We start from the raw sequence: 18,297 nt of genomic DNA, 5'->3' as shown, positions 1-18,297 counted from the left end.
TCTAGGATATAAAAACTAACCCCCCATCTATGGAATGTTAAGCTGACACCCGAGACAGTCAAAGCCTCCCAGAATTCAATATCCTACACTATTTTCTGGTTGTACCAAAAAATAAATAACCAACAAATGATTTCGCCTTGTAAAAAAAAAGCATTTACACTTAAGAAATGGGATGAGGTGGGATTCCCTCCTTCTCAAAAATGTTTCTAGAGCTACTAAAAAAACCTGCATTTACAAAATAGTTGATAAAAATATTCCTCTGGATTGTACAAGAAGGGAGACAGGGACCACTGATAAGACATGGTATATGGTATTAATCAGACTTGGCGGCTTTCTCTCCTGCTTCATCAGAGGCTGGACTCTCCTCAGTTTTCATTTCCCCATTCATTTTCTGCAGGTAAATCTTTTTTCTTTTTTTTTTTTTCTTTCTTTCTTTTTCTTTCTTTTGAGATGGAGTCTCACTCTGTGGCCCAGGCTGGAGTGCAGTGGCGCGATCTCGGCTCACTGCAACCTCCGCCTCCCGGGTTCACGCCATTCTCCTGCCTCAGCCTCCAGAGTAGCTGAGACTACAGGCGCCCACCTCCACACTCGGCTAATTTTATGTAATTTTAGTAGAGATGGGGTTTCACCGTGTTAGCCAGGATGGTCTCAATCTCCTGACCTGGTGATCTGCCTGCCTCGGCCTCCCAAAGTGCTGGGATTACAGGCGTGAGCCACCGTGCCCAGCCACTGCAGATAAATCTTCTTTAGTTTCTTGGTTAGCCACTTTGGCCTGTTTTCCGTTTGCTCCCCTTTTCCCTTTTGTTTGCACTTTTTTCTCTGAAGATTTACCCTTAGCTGCTGGCTTTTTCGGCTTCGCTTCCAGTTTTGCAGGAGGTTTAGCTGACAACCGCGCCTGTCTCCTCTTGGGCTCTTCCTTGGCGGCCCGTTCAGCGAAGCTGACCTTCTCTTGGGCATCTTGGCAGCGGGGAAGGCGCGTGCCAGGTGCCTTCGGGCCGCGGTGTGCCGAGAGCCTTCGAGAAGCTGGGCTGCCTGACCACTGCCACTCCTTTGGCAGCCAAAGCTGCTTTTATTTTTCTTTTATCAAAGAATATATATAACTAATTATAGACATGCAGTAAGACATTAAATGTGTAGTTAAATATTTATGCATAAATAGCAAAGGCCATCAGAAAGAAAAGCAGGACTGAAGCCAGCGGCCCACACATCCACAGAGGCAGTGGGCAGAGGAAGCACAGGGCCTTGGTTCCCTCCCTTGTTTCCCAGTCTAATTAGTCACCCAGGCCTGAAAACATATCCTCAGGGGTGGAGATTTTACAATTAAATACCGTTGTTTTCGGTGCCCTCTCCCTTGATTCATTAAGCACCAGTCATAAAATACCACATACTTGACCTCCTGCCCACAGGCGACCTCCCACCTCCTGGCCCCTCTCATGGGATCACTGGGCCTGCCTGCACTGTGGGGCCAAGCCCCGTCTTTTTCCCAAGCCCTCAAGCCCACGCATGAATGTTCATCCAGACTTGGTGGGAGCTTTTCACCCTTACAAGATGGTGGAAAATTCACATTGGTTTTTTCATAATTTGTTTTTATTTTTAAAAATACCAACCTTAAGCTGGGTGCGGTGACTCACGCCTGTAATCCCAGCTCTCAGGGAGGCAGAGGCAGGAGGATAGCTTGAGCCCAGGAGTTCAAGACCTGCCTGGGCAATATATCGAGACCCCGTTCTCCACAAAAAGGAAAAAAAAAAGACCAAAAAAAAAAAATTCCCAACCCTTGGATAGCAGGGAAGTGCTGGAGGGGTAGGGTCAAAAGAGTGTGAGAGCAGTAATTTCCCAAGACTGGCCTCCGCGGGACTGTATTTCAGAAAACACACTTGGGGGACTACCTCTCCATTCACACTTACTGCCCCAGCCTCTCCCCATCCCCTACGGATGCACATCCATAGCTGCACAGTTCCACAACGGCAGTAGAATGTTGCAGAAGGCGCAAGGATTCCTCCACTCCATCTTCAAGGAAAAAGTCACTAATAAATCACATTTGGTAGGTTAGTGAACATTAAATACATTATTGAGCAAAAGAAAATCAGAATGAACAAGAATTGGTAATCTACCTAACTGAACACAAATGAACTCAGGCAGTTGGTAATAGGAGGTAAAGAACGGCGCTAACTGCAGAACAGTTGCCCCCCACCTTCCCAGGAGCAGTGTGACTGGGAAGCAGCCCCGTCACACTGGGCTGTTCATGCTGGTGTGCATGCATGCTGGTGGGATTTCTAAGCAAAGTCAGCCATCCATCGGTTCCGATGAATTTGCTGATGTTGGACAAAAGACACCTGTTGTCTAGCTGCCTGCCCCAGTTATCTCCCAAAGTTCTTTACTGAGAATGAAAAGCATCTTTCTCTGTGTGGTGACTTCAGTGGGCCAGCAAACATTTGAGTTTAAAGCACAAGACTAAATAGTTATAGGCAGAGTAGCAGCTAACAGTTACAATTTGCCTTCTTGATGCCAAACCCTGGGTTAGGCCTTTTACAGTCTTATATCATTTTGCCCAGCAATCCATGGAAGCATAGTTTTTAAAATCATCATCTGACTTAGGTGACCTGCCCAAGTGTCCAAGACCACACATCCAAATGACAAGTTAGGGTTTTAAGCCAGGACTGTTAGACTTCAAAGCCTCTTAACCATTCCACTGCCCTGCTGTAGGGCGCAGGGAGATAGAGGGGGATAAGCCATGGTTGCCATCAAAGAGTCAATAACGATAACATACGGATGGTGAGGATGATGGCAGCTGCTGTTTATTGGGCACCAGCTGTGGTCAGGTACAGTGCTATGCACTTTAGTTCCACTGTTAAGTCACCAGGACAAAAACTCCCCACACCAGCTCTGTAATAGGGGTGAGTGTTGGACATAAGCAGGGAGCTGACAAGAAGCCAAGATCAGGCTGGGCATGGTGGCTCATGCCTGTAACCCCAGCACTTTGGGAGGCTGAGGTGGGTGGACCCAGGAGTTCAAGACCAGCCTGGCCAAGGTGGTGAAACCCTGTCTCTATTAAAAAATACAAAAATTAGCTGGGGATGGTGATGCGTACCTGTAATCCCAGTTACTCAGGAGGCTGAGGCAGGGAGAATTGCTCGAACCTGGGAGGCGGAAGTTGCAGTGAGCCAAGATGGGGCCACTGCACACCAGCCTGGGCAACAGAGCGAGATTCCATCTCAAAAAAAAAGAAGCCAAAATTAGAGATCCTTGCACTGCTGGGCTCCCAAAGTCTGGATTCTGAGCACCTCCAGGTTCCTATTTTGGCATATTTACATAATTTCACATTTTAATGCCTAGATAATTATTTAATATAACAAAACATTTTTTACGTATCTCAAATGTGTACCTTTTTCCTTTGAGATAGGTCTTCATCTGTCACCCAAGCTGGAGTGCAGTGGTGCATTCATAGCTCACTGCAGCCTCAAGTTGTAGGGCTCAAAAGATCCTCCTGCCTAAGCCTCCAGAGTAGCCGGGGGTCTACAGGTGTGTACCACCATGCCTGGCTACAATTATTATTCCCAAATGCTATCCCACCATATTTCTAAAAACTCCCAAAGTAAGATTCTACTTTGCCCAGTTTGTCCTCAATTAAGCAGTTTTGTCTAAGCCCAGAATTTCTGCTGGGCCAGCCTGTGGATAAGCTCTCTCTCCCAGGCCGGTGCCCATCCCTTTCTGTAGCCTGGGAGGGAGAGGGGCACCCAGGGTCACGTGGAACAAAACAAGACTGCCTAGGGCTACCTCTGTCTCCATCTCACCGACGGCAAACCACAGCTCAGAGGGCCAGCTCTTAAGTGAGACATGAGTGCCAGGGAGAGGTGGACACAAGGCCAACAGCTAAATGAATGAAAATTCTGATTCCAATAAACCTGCCAGATAAATAAAGCATTTTTTAAAAGATGGTTAAATAAGGCGGTATCTGATTAGGGCAAACTTGATGCAGACAAGAAATGCAGCGGTTCAGAGGAGGGACGGTCAGGCCACCTGGGGAGAGTCCATGAAAAAGATGGAACGTGCCAGACGCTGTGCCTGGTGCTGGGAGAGAGTTGACTAGGACAGCATCCCTTTCCTCAAAGGGCTCCTAGACTTGGGGGAGGGCCGGACATCTGAATACATCCTGAGGAGACAGTGTGGGACGGCACGGTGGCAGTGGAGCCAGCCCTGGTTCTGTTCTTGGTCGGCTGGAAAGGAGTAGATGTAAGGGATGGCTTAGAAGAAGGGAAGTGGAAGAAAAGTTTTCTGAGCTGACAAGAGGAAGGAAAGGCCTTCTAGACAGGACGCTACCAAGGCAGAGAAGCCCTAAGCAGAGTGAACACCAGACTCCACAGGTTAAGGGCTCAGTCACACAAGACCGCCCCCACATCAGACCCCAGGTGCAAGGCCAAGCATCACCTATGCATCTGACCAGCTGGCTATAAACGAGGTCCCAACAGCTCCCTCCTCAGGTTTGAACGTTTGCTAGAACAGCTCATGGAACCCAGGAAAACAGTTTTCTTACTATTGCTGATTTATTACAAAGGATATTTTAAAGGACACAAATGAACAGCCCGATGAAGAGATACACAGGGTGAGGTCTGGAAAGGTCCTTGTGGAGTTGGGGTGCACCACCCTCCCGGCACATGGATGCGTTCGCCAACCCGGAAGCTCTCCAAGGCCTGTCTTTTAAGGATTATTCTGGACGCTTTGTCATGCAGGCATGATTGAGCTCCAGCTCCATTCCCTACCCCAGAGGCTGGGGAATTGGGCTGAAAGCACAAAGCTTCCACCCATAGTTAGGTCTTTCTGGTGACCAGACCCAAATAAAGAGCCCACCAAGAGTCACCTCATGAGAACAAGGGACGCTTCTATCACCCAGAAAATTCCATGGGATTTAGGAGCTCTGTGTCAGGAACCAGGTTCAAGGACCAAATGTTAGAATAAAAGATGTGCAACCATAAAAAACAGCGAGATCATGTCTTTCGCAGGAACACGGATGGAGCTAGAGGCCATTATCCTCAGCAAACTAAGACAGGAACAGAAAACCAAACACTGCATGTTCTCAGTTATAAACGGGAGCTAAATGATGAGAACTCATAAACAAGAGACACTGGGCCCTAGCTGAGGGTGGAGGGTGGGAGGAGGGAGAGGAGCAGAAAAAACTATTGGGGACTAGGCTTAGTACCTGGGTGATGAGATAATCTGTGCAACAAACCCCCGTAACACAAGTTTACCTATATAACGAACGTGCACATGTATCCCCTAACCTAAAATAAAAGTTTAAAAAGGAAAAAACACCTGGGAGAAAAGAAAAATGATAAATTAACAACAAAAAAGAAGACAACGCTCTTAGCACCCCCATCATTCAGGAATTTCCAAAGGGTTTAGGAGCTTTGTGTTAGGAACTGGGGGCAGAGACCATATATATATATATATGTCTTCTTATATTACACTACCCCAGATAGGAAAACAGAAATTACCCTAGCTATTTCAAACAAAAAGGGGTTGTATATAGGCAATTAGTGCTTATCACTGGAGGGGCTAGAGGTGGTGAAGGTTGGGGAGGAGGAGGTTGCACCACTGGCTTTCAGGCTGCTTTACCACAGCTGATTTCCAGAGGGTGGAAGAAGTCAGGAAACTCGGGAAACCGCTGCTGAGGTCCTTGCAGCCCCATGGTCCCCAGGCTGGTGACTGGTGGGGGAGTATGGAGTTCAGCTGACCAGAGCCTGCACATGTGCTGCTACGGGGGAGGAAAGGATGACTTCTACCTCCTTTCCACATTCCAAATCCCACGTGACTCCATTTTATTGGCAGCACCCCGCTGGCAAGGGAGCCTTGATGTGTGCTTCCTGGGCTTCCAGCAGCTGCACACAAAGGGGTGAAATGAGTGTCACAAGCAGCCACCACCCTGCAGCACACTTCCACATTCAGGCGTGCTGGGGAACCCCACTTATAATTGGATGTGTCCTGGCGCTCTACTCACTTTTGGTAGGTGTTTGGATGTCCGAGGCTTTGCAAAATAAGAAGGCGGGGAGTCTACGGTGGAGTCACATGGTGGAGACCTAGCTAAGTCAGAGGCCTGGAGAGGTGTCACTCTAGCTGGGCAGCAGGTGACACACAATCATGCCCTGAGTTGATTGGAGAAACACCTGAGATTGACCTGGAGTTTGTTCTAGAATGTTTTCACTGGAATGAAAGCTGAGCAGTCTGCAGGCCATATAGTATTGGAGAAAACATAGCCCTCATCGAAAAAGGCTGCCAGAGAAAAGGTGTCCACAGGGAAATTCAGCGGTTTTGTTTGTCTGTTTGTTTTTTCTTTTTTTTTTTCAAATGGAGTTTTGCTCTTGTTGTGCAGTCTGGAATGCAATGGCACGATCTTGGCTCACTGTATCCTCCACCTCCTGGGTTCAAGCAAGTCTCCTGCCTCAGCCTCCCTAGTAGCTGGAGTTACAGGCATGCACCACCACGCCAGGCTAATTTTTATATTTTTAGTAGAGACGGGGTTTCACCATGTTGGTCAGGCTGGTCTCGAACTCCTAACCTCAGGTGATCCACCCGCCCCGGCCTCCCAAATGGCTGGGATTACAGGTGCGAGCTGCCGCGCCCAGCTTGTTTTTTTTGTTTGTTTGTTTTTGTTTTTGTTTTTGTTTTTGTTTGAGACAGTCTCACTCTGTCACCCAGGCTGGAATGCAGTAGCATGATCTCGGTTGACTGCAACCTCTGCCTTCTGGGTTCAAGTGATTCTCCTGCCTCAGCCTCCTGAATAGCTGGGATTTTTCTAAAAACAGATTCCACCATGTTGGCCAGGCTAGTCTTGAACTCCTGACATCAAGTGATCTGCTCACCTTGGCCTCCCAAAGTGCTGAGATTACAGGCACGAGTCACTGCGCCCCGCCAGAAAATTCAATTTCTGAAAATACATCTGTGGATCTCTAGCCTTGAGCATCCTTGGATGCTGCTTTAAATGACTGATCCTCGATGCCTCCCTTCTAACTCACACGCGCACTCCCCCACATCAGTCTCCCAGAAAAAGGGACTTCTTTTATTTTATTATTATTTTTATTTTTAGAGACGGGCCTCACTTTGTTGCTCAGGCTGGTTTTGAACTCCTAGCCTCAAGTGATCCTCCCACCTTGGTCTCCCAATACTGAGATTACAGGCAGGAGTCCCTGCGCCCGGCAAATCCTATATTAAACCCTTTTGTGTTCACTCTGCGTGCGGTTCTGCAGAGAGGGCAGGGAGGAAGCAGAGGTGCCCCGGTGTCTTCAGCTGGAGGTGAACAGGGCGCTGAGGGTGGGAGAGGCCGGGAGCCTGGGGGTGGGAGGCGGGACCGCACCTTCACAGGGACACTGCCACCCCTATCCCGGAGGTCAGGGCCTCTCGCCCAGCTCTGGCTCTGAGGTCCTGGAGGGAGGGAGATGCTGTTGCGACTCCGAAGACTGGGGGAGGGCCACCCCCATTCCAGAAGAGTGAAAATCCTGAGCCTGAAGCAGAAGTGGAAGCGGTTGGAGCTGAGGCTTTAGAGAGTGGCTTTCGAAAGAGGGTCTGGCGCCGCCCTGTGGACTGTTCGGGCTCGCAGGGCTGAAGGCTCCGAAGACCCAGACTTGCGAACCGTGGGGAGGTTCCACGCGGATGGGGGCCACAGCCCCCGCCGGAGCCCCCACACGAGACCCACCGACTTAAGACATGAGAGCTCAATAAGCTCCTTATTTAACGCACTGTTGTATCAGGTCCCTGTGGGAGCTACTGGCCCTATACCTAATAGAGGAGCGGGTGCACGCATTGGGTTGGTGAGCTACCGCCACAGCAACGCGCGTCCTAATCAACCGTCCCAAACGGCGGCTGGAACAAGGTTCTAGCAGGCCTGTGCTTGGGCTTCAACGCTGGGCCGGCCGCTGCGCTCTGCGGCTCCCTGAAGGCCTGCGGATCGGCCAGGGGGCTCCGTTCCTTCTGGGCCGAGGCTGAAGAAGCAGCGGCTGCACCAGAGAAGGGCTTCTGGGTGAAGGTGGAAGCGCACGGGGCCCGCGAAACCGCCTAAGGCGTCTTCAGACGTGGGCTTGGAACTGGCAGGCTTTCGTTTCTGCTTCATTCCATGGCTAGTGCAAGTCACGTGGGCAAGCCCGAAGTCAGGGGGCGGGAAAGTACCCCCCACCCACAACGAAACCATGGCAAACGGTGGGTGCAGGTAGGGCTGAGGAATTGGGGCTAATTGTCTATCTATCCCGGTGAGTGAGGAGACCTGCTTTGGGGGTTCCACAGCCTGGGTCTGCTTTTACAGTGGTGTCTGTCACTATGAAGACTCCACCACGGGTCGCCATCAGGTCAGGGACCCTGCAAGGCAAGAACTACATCTTCCTCTGCACACAACCCCACTCCCTTTCCCCCATGCCTAACACCACACTCCCTTCCCCCCATGCCTAACCCCACACTCCCTTCCCCCCATGCCTAACCCCACACTCTCTTCCCCCCATGCCTAACACCACACTCCCTTCTCCCCATGCCTAACCCCACACTCCCTTCCCCCCATGCCTAACCCCACACTCCCTTCCCCCCATGCCTAACCCCACACTCTCTTCCCCCCATGCCTAACACCAAGCCCCGCCCTGAGGGATGACTCAGGAATAGTACTGAGAGCATTTTAGGCCATTCCTGCGTTATCCCCATGTGACTTGTTATGAAATATAGACTGACTTCCTGAAGATCAGCAAATAGTGCGAAGTATTTGGCTTGTAATCTGTAAAGAGACTCTGCCATTTGGAGCTGGGAGCTGTCCCCAGATCTGTCAGACACCAAATCCCATATCTACTGCCACCCAAAGGGAACTCCAGAAGAAAGGGGTTATATAGGGTCAAATACCAAGGCAGGTTAGTGAAATTTCTCTAGAGGCCATTTAAAGCTGGAGTCTCACCACCTGAATTGCCCTCAGAGGAAGACTGTCTAGGTCGCAAACCTAGTCAGGGGTCCACATGGACTTAAGGACAATTTTTTTTTTTTTTTTTTTTGAGACAGTGTCATTCTGTCGTCCAGGCTCCAGTGCGGTGTTGTGAACCCGGCTCACTGCAAGTCTCAACCTCCTGGGCTCAGGTGATCTTCCCACCTCAGCCTCCTGAGTAGCGAGGACCACAGGCTCATGCCATCATACCCAATTAATTTTCTTTTAAATTTTTTGTAGAGATAAGGTCACCCCGTGTTGCTCAGTCTAATCTTGAACTCCTGGACTCAAATGATCCTCCTGTCTCTGCTCCTTAAAGTCCTGGGACCACAGATGTGAGCCAATACACCTGGCCTTTTTTTTTTTTTTTTTTTTTTTTTTTTTTGAGACGGAGTCTTGCCCTGTCGCCCAGGCTGGAGTGCAGAGTCGCCATCTCGGCTCACTGCAAGCTCCGCCTCCTGGGTTCACGCCATTCTCCTGCCTCAGCCTCCCGAGTAGCTGGGACTACAGGAGCCCACCACCACGCCCAGCTAGTTTTTTGTATTTTTAGTAGAGATGGGGTTTCACCGTGTTAGCCAGGATGGTCTTGATCTCCTGACCTCGTGATCCGCCCGCCTTGGCCTCCCAAAGTGCTGGGATTACAAGCGTGAGCCACCGCGCCTGGCCACCTGGCCTCTTAAGAATAATTTTGAAAACAATGAGGTTCACCGTCACAGCCCCTGCTGCTCTACTAAGTCCTTTGGCCCCTCTTTCAGGGCAAAAGCAAGCTCAGCCCCAGATGTTCTGCGTAATGGCCACCTTTCCCAGGAAACTTTGCTCTATGAAGGAGAACCACTTAGAGATATGAGCAACCTTAAAGAATGCCACCAGCACCACTGAATGCCTGGCATGGGCCACGTGGGTGGAGAGTATATTTTAGGGCAGTCATTCATGGTAAATTATTTCCGCCAGCCACCAAAAGTGACTACTCAATATCCAACTATGTCAGGCCCAGGCTGATAAAAGTAGAGGCATGAGGAACCTAGGGTTGTTTTGATGTGCCTTTGTTATGGTATATGTGGAAGATTTTAGAGCTTGTTATAAAAAGGGATGACCCATGGCTCTCCAGGCTGGGTCTGGGATTGCCTTTGTGGATTACAAGAGGATATTATGCAGCAGTTTTTTAAAAATGAGGCAGACTGGGACAACCCAGGAGGCAGAGGTTGTAATAAGCTGAGACTGAGCCACTGCACTCCAGCCTGGGCAACATAGTGAAACCCCTTTTCTACGAAAAAATTTATTTATTTATTATTATTATTATTATTATTATTATCATCATCATTGAGACAGGTCTCACTCTGTCACCCAGGCTGGAGTGCAATGGCTCAGTCTCAGCTTATTACAACCTCTGCCTCCTGGGTTCAAGTGATTCTCATGCCTCAGCCTCCAAGTAGCTGGGTCTACAGGTGCGCACCACCATAGCCAGCTAATTTTTGTATTTTTGGTAGAGACAGGGTTTCGCCACGTTGGCCAGGCTGTTCTTGAACTCCTGACCTCAGGTGATCTGCCCGCCTCAGCCTCCCAAAGTGCTGAGATTACAGGCATGAGCCACTGCACCCGGCCAAAAAATTTAAAACTGTAAAAATTAGCCAAACATGGTGTCGTGCATCTGTAGTCCCAGCAACTTAGGAGGCTGAGGTGGGAGGATTTCTTGAGCCCAGGAGGTCAAGGTTGCAGTGAGCTATGACTGCACCGCTGCACTCCAGCCTGGACAACAGAGTGAGGCCCTGTCTCAAAAAATAAACAGGAATTTGAGGCCATGTTCATACATGGCTGCAGACCAGTCTGGTAAACAGAGCAAGACCCTGTGTCTTCAAAGAAAAAAGAAATTTTTGTTTTTAAAGTCAGCTCCTAAGACACACTGGCCACATATTAAGTGTTCAACTGCCCCGTGTGGCTAATGGCTACCAAACTGGGCAGCACGGGCGACCATTTTTATCACCGAAGTTCTGTTAGACAACCTCTGGAAGCACACACAAGAAACTGGTAATGGTGATTGCCTTCGGGGAGGGAAACTGGGAGGGTGCAGGGCTGTATGCCCTTTTGTACCTCTTGAATTTCATATCATGTATTTGTATTAGGTGTTTACAAATTATTTTAAAAACAAACTGGGAATTAGGAATCCCCATATGGAATCACTGCAGTGGGACAGTGGTTCCCAAAAAACTACTTTGCAATTTGCCTAAAACAAATTAAGGTAATAGCTATCATGATTTCATATTTAATATTTTTTCACAGCTTAGAGTTTCTTAGCTCCTGTTGCTCTCTCTCTGCTTATGAGCTCACAGGGTGATAAAGTGAATTAGTAAGTAGCAGGATAACATTAAAGGAAAAATTCCTGGGAAACATGGCAAAACCCTGGTTCTACAAAAATACAAAACATTAGCCAGGCATAGTGCATGCGCCTGTGGTCTTAGAGACTTGGGAGGCTGAGGTGGGAGGATCGCTTGAGCCTGGAAGGCAGTAACTCAATCCCAGCAGAATCCCAGGGAGCGAAGATGACTTATCCCAAAAGAAAAACAAGAAGGAAATTCTATTACCAGAAGACAAAGGGATGAAATGAGGGATGGAGAATCAAAGACTGAAGCTACTAGGGTTCGTTTTTATTAATTTTTAATTTTTTCAGAGGCAAGGGCCTCACTATGTTGCCCAGGCTGGTCTTGAACTCCTGGCCTCAAGCTATCCTCCTGCCTGAGCCTTCCGAGTTGTTGGGATTACAGACATGAGCCGCTGCATTCAACTTTGGTTTTTGTTTGTTTGGTTAGTTTCGTTTTGTTTTTTTGACAGAGTTTTGCCGTGCCACCCAGGCTGGAGTGCAGTCAGTGACTCAGCCTCGGCTCACTGCAGCCTTGACCTCCTGACCTCCAGTAATCCTCCCGCCTCAGTGCCACCCCTCACCACCCTCCAATATCTGGGACTACAGGCGCGCGTGACCGCGCACGGCTAAGTTTTCAATTTTTTATAGAGATGGGGTTTCACCATGTTGCTTAGGCAGGTCTCCAACTCCTGGACTAAGCGATCTGCCGACCTTGGCCTCCCAAAGTGTGAGCCGCCGCACCCACCATTTAAGATTGAAGCTAGACCAGGCAAACCCTTAAGCCTAAACCAGTAACAGTTTTTCACAAGTTCATAGATGTGACTGTGATAAATAACACACAAATTCACTTAAAAGCAGGTGTGTCCACGTGGTAATTTTTGGTCCTTATTTTTATTTTTATTTTCAGTTAATGGATATTACAGATACAACTTTTTTTTTTTCTTTTTTTTGAGACGGGGTCTCACTCTGTCGCCCAGGCTGGAGTGCAGTGGCATGATCAGAGCTCATTGCAACCTCCGCCTCCTGGGTTCAAGAGATTCTCCTCCCTCAGCTTCCTGAGTAGCTGGGATTGCAGGTACATGCAACCACACCTGGCTTATTTTTGTACTTTTTGTAGAGACAGGGTTTTACCATGTTGCTCAGGCTGGTCTTGAACTCCTAAGTTCAAGTGATCCACCTGCCTCGGCCTCCCAAAGTGCTGGGATTACACATGTGAGCCACCATGCCTGGCCTAAAGATATAACTTCTATCATGAGGAGGTCCAAGAACTATTTTCTTTTTCTTTTTTTAATGTTAGAAAGGGATTCTTAACTGAGTATGTGCTGCCGCAAAGGCAGGGGAAATTAAGCAAGAAGACAAGGGAGCCAGGAAATAAAGGCCCCAACCCAGGAAGCAGTTAAGCAAATTCCAGGATGACCACATGTGACAAGTTTAGGGGATAACTTGAGCACATGGAGGACAGAACTCGGAGAGGGCACTGCGGGCATGGGCCCCACCCGCTCTGCCAGAGCACTGGAGGAGAACGAGGGCATGATAATGGTAGATGACACTGAAAGAAAAGGAAAGAGCATGAGGCACCCTTGGGGGAAGCAGCCATCATCAGAGTGTATTTTATTTTTTTTTTATTTTATTTTGAGATGGAGTCTCACTCTGTTGCCCAGGCTGGATTGCAGTGGCATGATCTTGGCTCACTGCAACCTCCGCCTCCCAGGTTCAAGTCATTCTCTGCCTCAGCCTCCCGAGTAGCTGGGACTACAGGGGGGCACCACCACGCCCGGCTAATTTTTGTATTTTTAGTAGAGACAGGGTTTCTCCATGTTGGCCAGGCTGGTCTTGAACTCCTGACCTCAGGTGATCCGCCTGCCTTGGCCTCCCAAAGTGCTGGGATTATAGGCGTGAGCCACCAAGCCTGACCTCACAGCGCATTATTAAGCTCTGTGGTAAATAATATTTATATAGTCACAATTCTGTAAACACTGTTAATTTTCTACAAATTGTGGCATAACCAAACCTCAAGAATGGACAGGGCTGGGGTATAAAAGAGCTAAGTCCTTGCCTGGTTTACTAGGAAGGCAATAGATAGTGTCTAAAACTATGAGACAGCTGGGCACGGTGGCTCACGCCTGTAATCCCAGCACTTTGGGAGGCCAAGGCGGGTGGATCATGTGCGGTCAGAAGTTTGAGATCAGCCTTGACAACGTGGTGAAACCCCGCGACTACTAAAAATACAAAATTAGCTGGGCGTGGTGGCATGTGCCTGTAATCCCAGCTAGTAGGGAGGCTGAGGCAGGAGCATTGCTTGAATCCAGGAGGCAGAGGTTGCAGTGAGCCAAGATGGCGCCACAGAACTCCAGCCTGGGTGACAGAGCAAGACTGTGTCTCAAAAAAAATAATAATAATAAAGTAAAAACAATGAGACGTGCAGGAGATGCAGGGAGAAGCACCAGAAGATTCTGCTGAAAGCCTGCTCCCCCAGAAGGGTGGGGAAAATGAACTGCTGTTTTTCGTTATGTTTCATCCCCATTCCACTTCATTTGATTGAATTGTAAACCATGTGTATAATAACACTTTTTTTTTTTTTTTTTTTTTTTTTTTTGAGACGGAGTCTCACGCTGTTGCCCAGGCTGGAGTGCAGTGGCGCGACCTCGGCTCACTGCAAGCTCCGCCTCCCGGGTTCCCGCCATTCTCCTGCCTCAGCCTCCTGAGTAGCTGGGACTACAGGCGCCCGCCACCGCGCCCGGCTAATTTTTTTTGTATTTTTAGTAGAGACGGGGTTTCACTGTGGTCTCGATCTCCTGACCTTGTGATCCGCCCGCCTCGGCCTCCCAAAGTGCTGGGATTACAGGCTTGAGCCACCGCGCCCGGCCTAATAACACTTTTTAACCAAATTTTTATTTTATTTTTTATTTTTTTTATTTTTTTTATTTTTTTTTTATTTTTTTTTTATTTATTTTTTTTTGAGACGGAGTCTCGCTCTGTCACCCAGGCTGGGGTGCAGTGGCCAGATCTCAGCTCACTGCAAGCTCCACCTCCCGGGTTCCCGCCATTCTCCTGCCTCAGCCTCCTGAGTAGCTGGGACTACAGGCGCCCGCCACCTCGCCCGGCTAGTTTTTTGTACTTTTTTAGTAGAGACGGGGTTTCACCGTGTTAGCCAGGATGGTCTTGATCTCCTGACCTCGTGATCCGCCCGTCTCGGCCTCCCAAAGTGCTGGGATTACAGGCTTGAGCCACCGTGCCCGGCCAATCCAAATTTTTAAAAAAGAGAGAGTGGAAAGAAACAGCTTCCTACAACAAAACTGAAGAGCACACCAGTGATTCCAGGGTCCAGAGAGGAGGGTGCATTAACGCTAGTTTCATGATTTCAATCAGATGCCAAGTAAGGATGTATCTGGGGTTCAGACAAGAAAGGCTCTCATTCAAGTGCTTAAAAGAGCAATGGAAGGCAAGGACTTGCCCAACTGGCAGGGTGAAAATTAGCCAGAACTGGAATAGTAACAGCTGTTCATCTTTGAGCACTTAACTACAGGCCAGAACTTGCATTAAGGATATCAGCTTTTTCTTTCTTTTTCCTTTTTTTTGGTGGTGGTTGTTTTGGAACAGAGTCTCACTCTGTCATGTAGGCTGCAGTGCAGTAGCGCAATCTCAGCTCACTGCAACCTCCGCCTCCCGGGTTCAAGCGATTCTTGTGCCTCAGCCTCCCAAGTAGCTGGGACTACAGGCATGCACCACCATGCCTGGCTAATTTTTGTATCTTTGGTAGAGATGGGGTTTCACCATGTTGGTCAGGCTGGTTTTGAACTCCTGGCCTCAAGCAATCCATCCGCCTCAGCCTTCCAAAGTTATGGGATTACAGGCGTGAGCCACTGTGCCCAGCCAGGATAGCATCATATTTGATCCTCACATCAACTGACATTAGCCCCAATTTACAGATGAGGAACTGAGGCTCAGAGAGGTTTTGGCACTTGCCTGAGGTCACACACTCTGGGCTCTCTGCTTGGGGCTGAGGGCCAAGGGGCGTTGTGACTTACTTCTCTTTCCTGAACATCAGTAAAATTCAATTTAGAAATTTCTGTCTTAAGTGCTATCTCAAGGGGCCTGTGAAAAATGCTGACTCTGTGGCAGCTGTCTTAGCCTCATACTCATTGGGTTGCCCTGGGCCGCACACTGTTTTAAGGAAGTCCCAGCAAATAATATGGGGTAGAGTCAGATTCAAACCTAAGCAGCTCTGGCTCTAAAACCCACTGAACAAAGCTGCAACTAGAATCAGAAAGAACTAGGTGAGAATCCTACTTCTAGCACTTACTAGATCTGTGGCTGTGGCCCCCCACAAGTTACTTAACCTCTTTTTTTTTGTTTTTCATTTTATCTTTTTAGAGACGAAGTCTCGCTCTGTCACCAGGCTGGAGTGCAGTGGCGTGATCTCGGCTCACTGAAACCTCTGCCTCCTGGGTTCAAGCTATTCTCCTGCTTCAACCTCCTGAGTAGCTGGGACTACAGGCATGTGCCACCACACCCAGCTAATTATTTGTATTTTTAGTAGAGACAGGGTTTCACCATGTTGGCCAGGATGGCCTGGATCTCTTGATCTCATGATCCACCCACCTCGGCCTCCCCAAGTGCTGGGATTATAGGCATGAGCCACCATGCCTGGCCACTTAACCTCTTTTAAACCTATTTTCTCATCCACACAATGGAGATAATGGTAGCACACACCTTTCAGGTGGCTGATAAGGAATATAAGGTGAACACAGGTGCCTATGTGGGTTCCTCCATTTTCCATAAATGTTAATTCCCTTACCCCTCATCTCCTAGGTTAGTCCTGGAGGACAGACTTGAAGTTTGAAAACAGAAAGTAACTGCCAAAAGGGATTATTTAAGGCAGAGATCCCCCCCTTTTATTATCCTTTAGGTCCCCAGTGGTGAGGGCAGGGGACAAGAGAGGTGGGGTCAAGCCCAAATTCTTGGACCTCATCCTAGAGTGACTCTTTAGGGTTAGTGTAGGGTTAGGAATCTGCATTTTGGACCTGTCCCCAGGGCATTCTGATGCTTGTAGTTCTCCTATCTGGCTTTGAGTAACTCTGGGTAGTGTTTTAAATCTAAGCTGACAGACCAGTGGGATGTGAACCATCCTTGCAAATGTTTTGAGCCCTTCCTGCACTGGCCTCCAACTCTGCCTTGCTCAGTCTGTCTTCAGCTCCCCTTCCATTCCGGCCCTCTCCCCTTACCCTTTCCTTTCTCACTTGCTTTTATTTTTATTTTTTATTTTATTATTATTATTTTAAAAATTTTTTGAGACAGGATCTCACTCTGTCACCCAGGCTGGAGTGCAGTGGCACTATCTTGGTTCACTGCAATCTCTGCCTCCCAGGTTCAAGCAATTCTCATACCTCAGCCTCCCTAGTAGCTGGGACTACAGGCGCACACCACCACACCTGGCTAATTTTTGTATTTTTAGTAGAGATGGGTTTCACCATGTTGGCCAGGCTGGTCTTGAACTCCTGACCTCAAGTGATCCACCCGCCTCAGTCACCCAAAGTGCTGGAATTACAGGCATGACCCACTGCGCCCAGCCTCCTTTTCCACTTCCTACCTTCCTCCCCACCTCTGGGTGCACCCTCCCCTGAGCTCAGCCAGTATTCCTGTCTGCTGGCCACTTACCAGCCAGTCTCTTCACCTGTGATGCCCTTTACTCACCTAGAAAGCTCACATCAAAAGTCGCCTCCAGGCCGGGCGCGGTGGCTCAAGCCTGTAATCCCAGCACTTTGGGAGGCCGAGGCGGGTGGATCACAAGGTCAGGAGATCGAGACCACAGTGAAACCCCGTCTCTACTAAAAATACAAAAAATTAGCCGGGCGCGGTGGCGGGCGCCTGTAGTCCCAGCTACTCAGGAGGCTGAGGCAGGAGAATGGCGTGAACCCAGGAGGCGGAGCTTGCAGTGAGCCGAGATCGCGCCACTGCACTCCAGCCTGGGCAACAGCGTGAGACTCCGTCTCAAAAAAAAAAAAAAAAAAAAGTCGCCTCCTCCAGGATACCTCTCAAGTTCTCCTCTCTGGTCCCTTGGCCCTTTGCGGGTACCTTTTTTCTTGTGTAAGTCACATGATAATGTGAGGGTTTTTTTTTTTCCCCATCTGGAGTCTGCCTGGTGGGCTCATGGTCCATTTGTGGAAACATGCATTTCCCTCTTCTCCGCTCCCCCTCCTTCATGATCCATGCTTTATGCAGCTTCCCCAAGGCATGCAGAGCAAGCTGAGAGGAGGTAGACAAGCCTGCAGACCTTTCACAGAAGCGAGGTGGCTTGGGAAGTAAGAGAAGATGAGGAGATAGGGGTTCCTAAAAAGCAGACAAGAGATTACCGAGGGGTTCCCCACAGCGCCAGCACACAGCCGCTGCACAAAAACGCAGTGGAATTACTGAGGGACATTATGTGCTTGATGGGGGACAGGGAGTGATTGTGCCAAGCCACCAAGGATCATGCTGTGCCAGTTGTATACTATCCTTTTGCCAAGGTGAAATGATTTCCCTACTAAATCCCTTACTTTCCACTTTGTTTAAAATGAGTTTAATACCAAGAGAGTAGTTTGTGTCTATGTCCTTATTTCTAATCTTCCTGCTCAACCATTAACCGCACTAAACACACTCAGACCCATCTAGTCTAAAATTGAGAAGGGGAGGTTCTCACTCCTGGAGAATTACTGAAAGGGTGGCCCTCATACAGTCCGGAGTCACACTCCCAAGTGCTGGTTTTATACTTGAAAGCAGACAGCAGGACTCTGACCTTTGCAGAGATAGGAGGGACACCTTCCTACCCAGAGAAGCCAAAAGAGCACAGGACGCCCAGGCCGAGGGCAGTGAAGCTTGCTTCCAAGAACTGGTCCATTCCCCAGCCAACCCCTGTGCCCACTTAGGACTGGCATGTAGCAGCACCTCTCCTCATCCACACTCAGGCCCTAGGCTCCCAATTGACCAAAGCCTGCAAGGATAAAGTGTCCAGAGCATGGGT

General features: G+C 48.9%; 1 pseudogene; it reads right to left on the bottom strand.

Annotated features, from left to right (window-relative positions):
• Window positions 1-217: 217 nt before the first annotated feature.
• On the bottom strand, window positions 218-5,683 carry LOC100428539 (non-histone chromosomal protein HMG-14 pseudogene; annotated as a pseudogene).
• Between the last annotated feature and the right edge of the window lie 12,614 nt (window positions 5,684-18,297).

Source organism: Macaca mulatta, chromosome 16 (genome assembly GCF_049350105.2).
Source record: "Macaca mulatta isolate MMU2019108-1 chromosome 16, T2T-MMU8v2.0, whole genome shotgun sequence".
Taxonomy (NCBI): Eukaryota; Metazoa; Chordata; class Mammalia; order Primates; family Cercopithecidae; genus Macaca; species Macaca mulatta.
The sequence above is the reverse complement of the archived record's forward strand: the minus strand, read 5'-3'. Positions and strand labels throughout refer to the sequence as shown.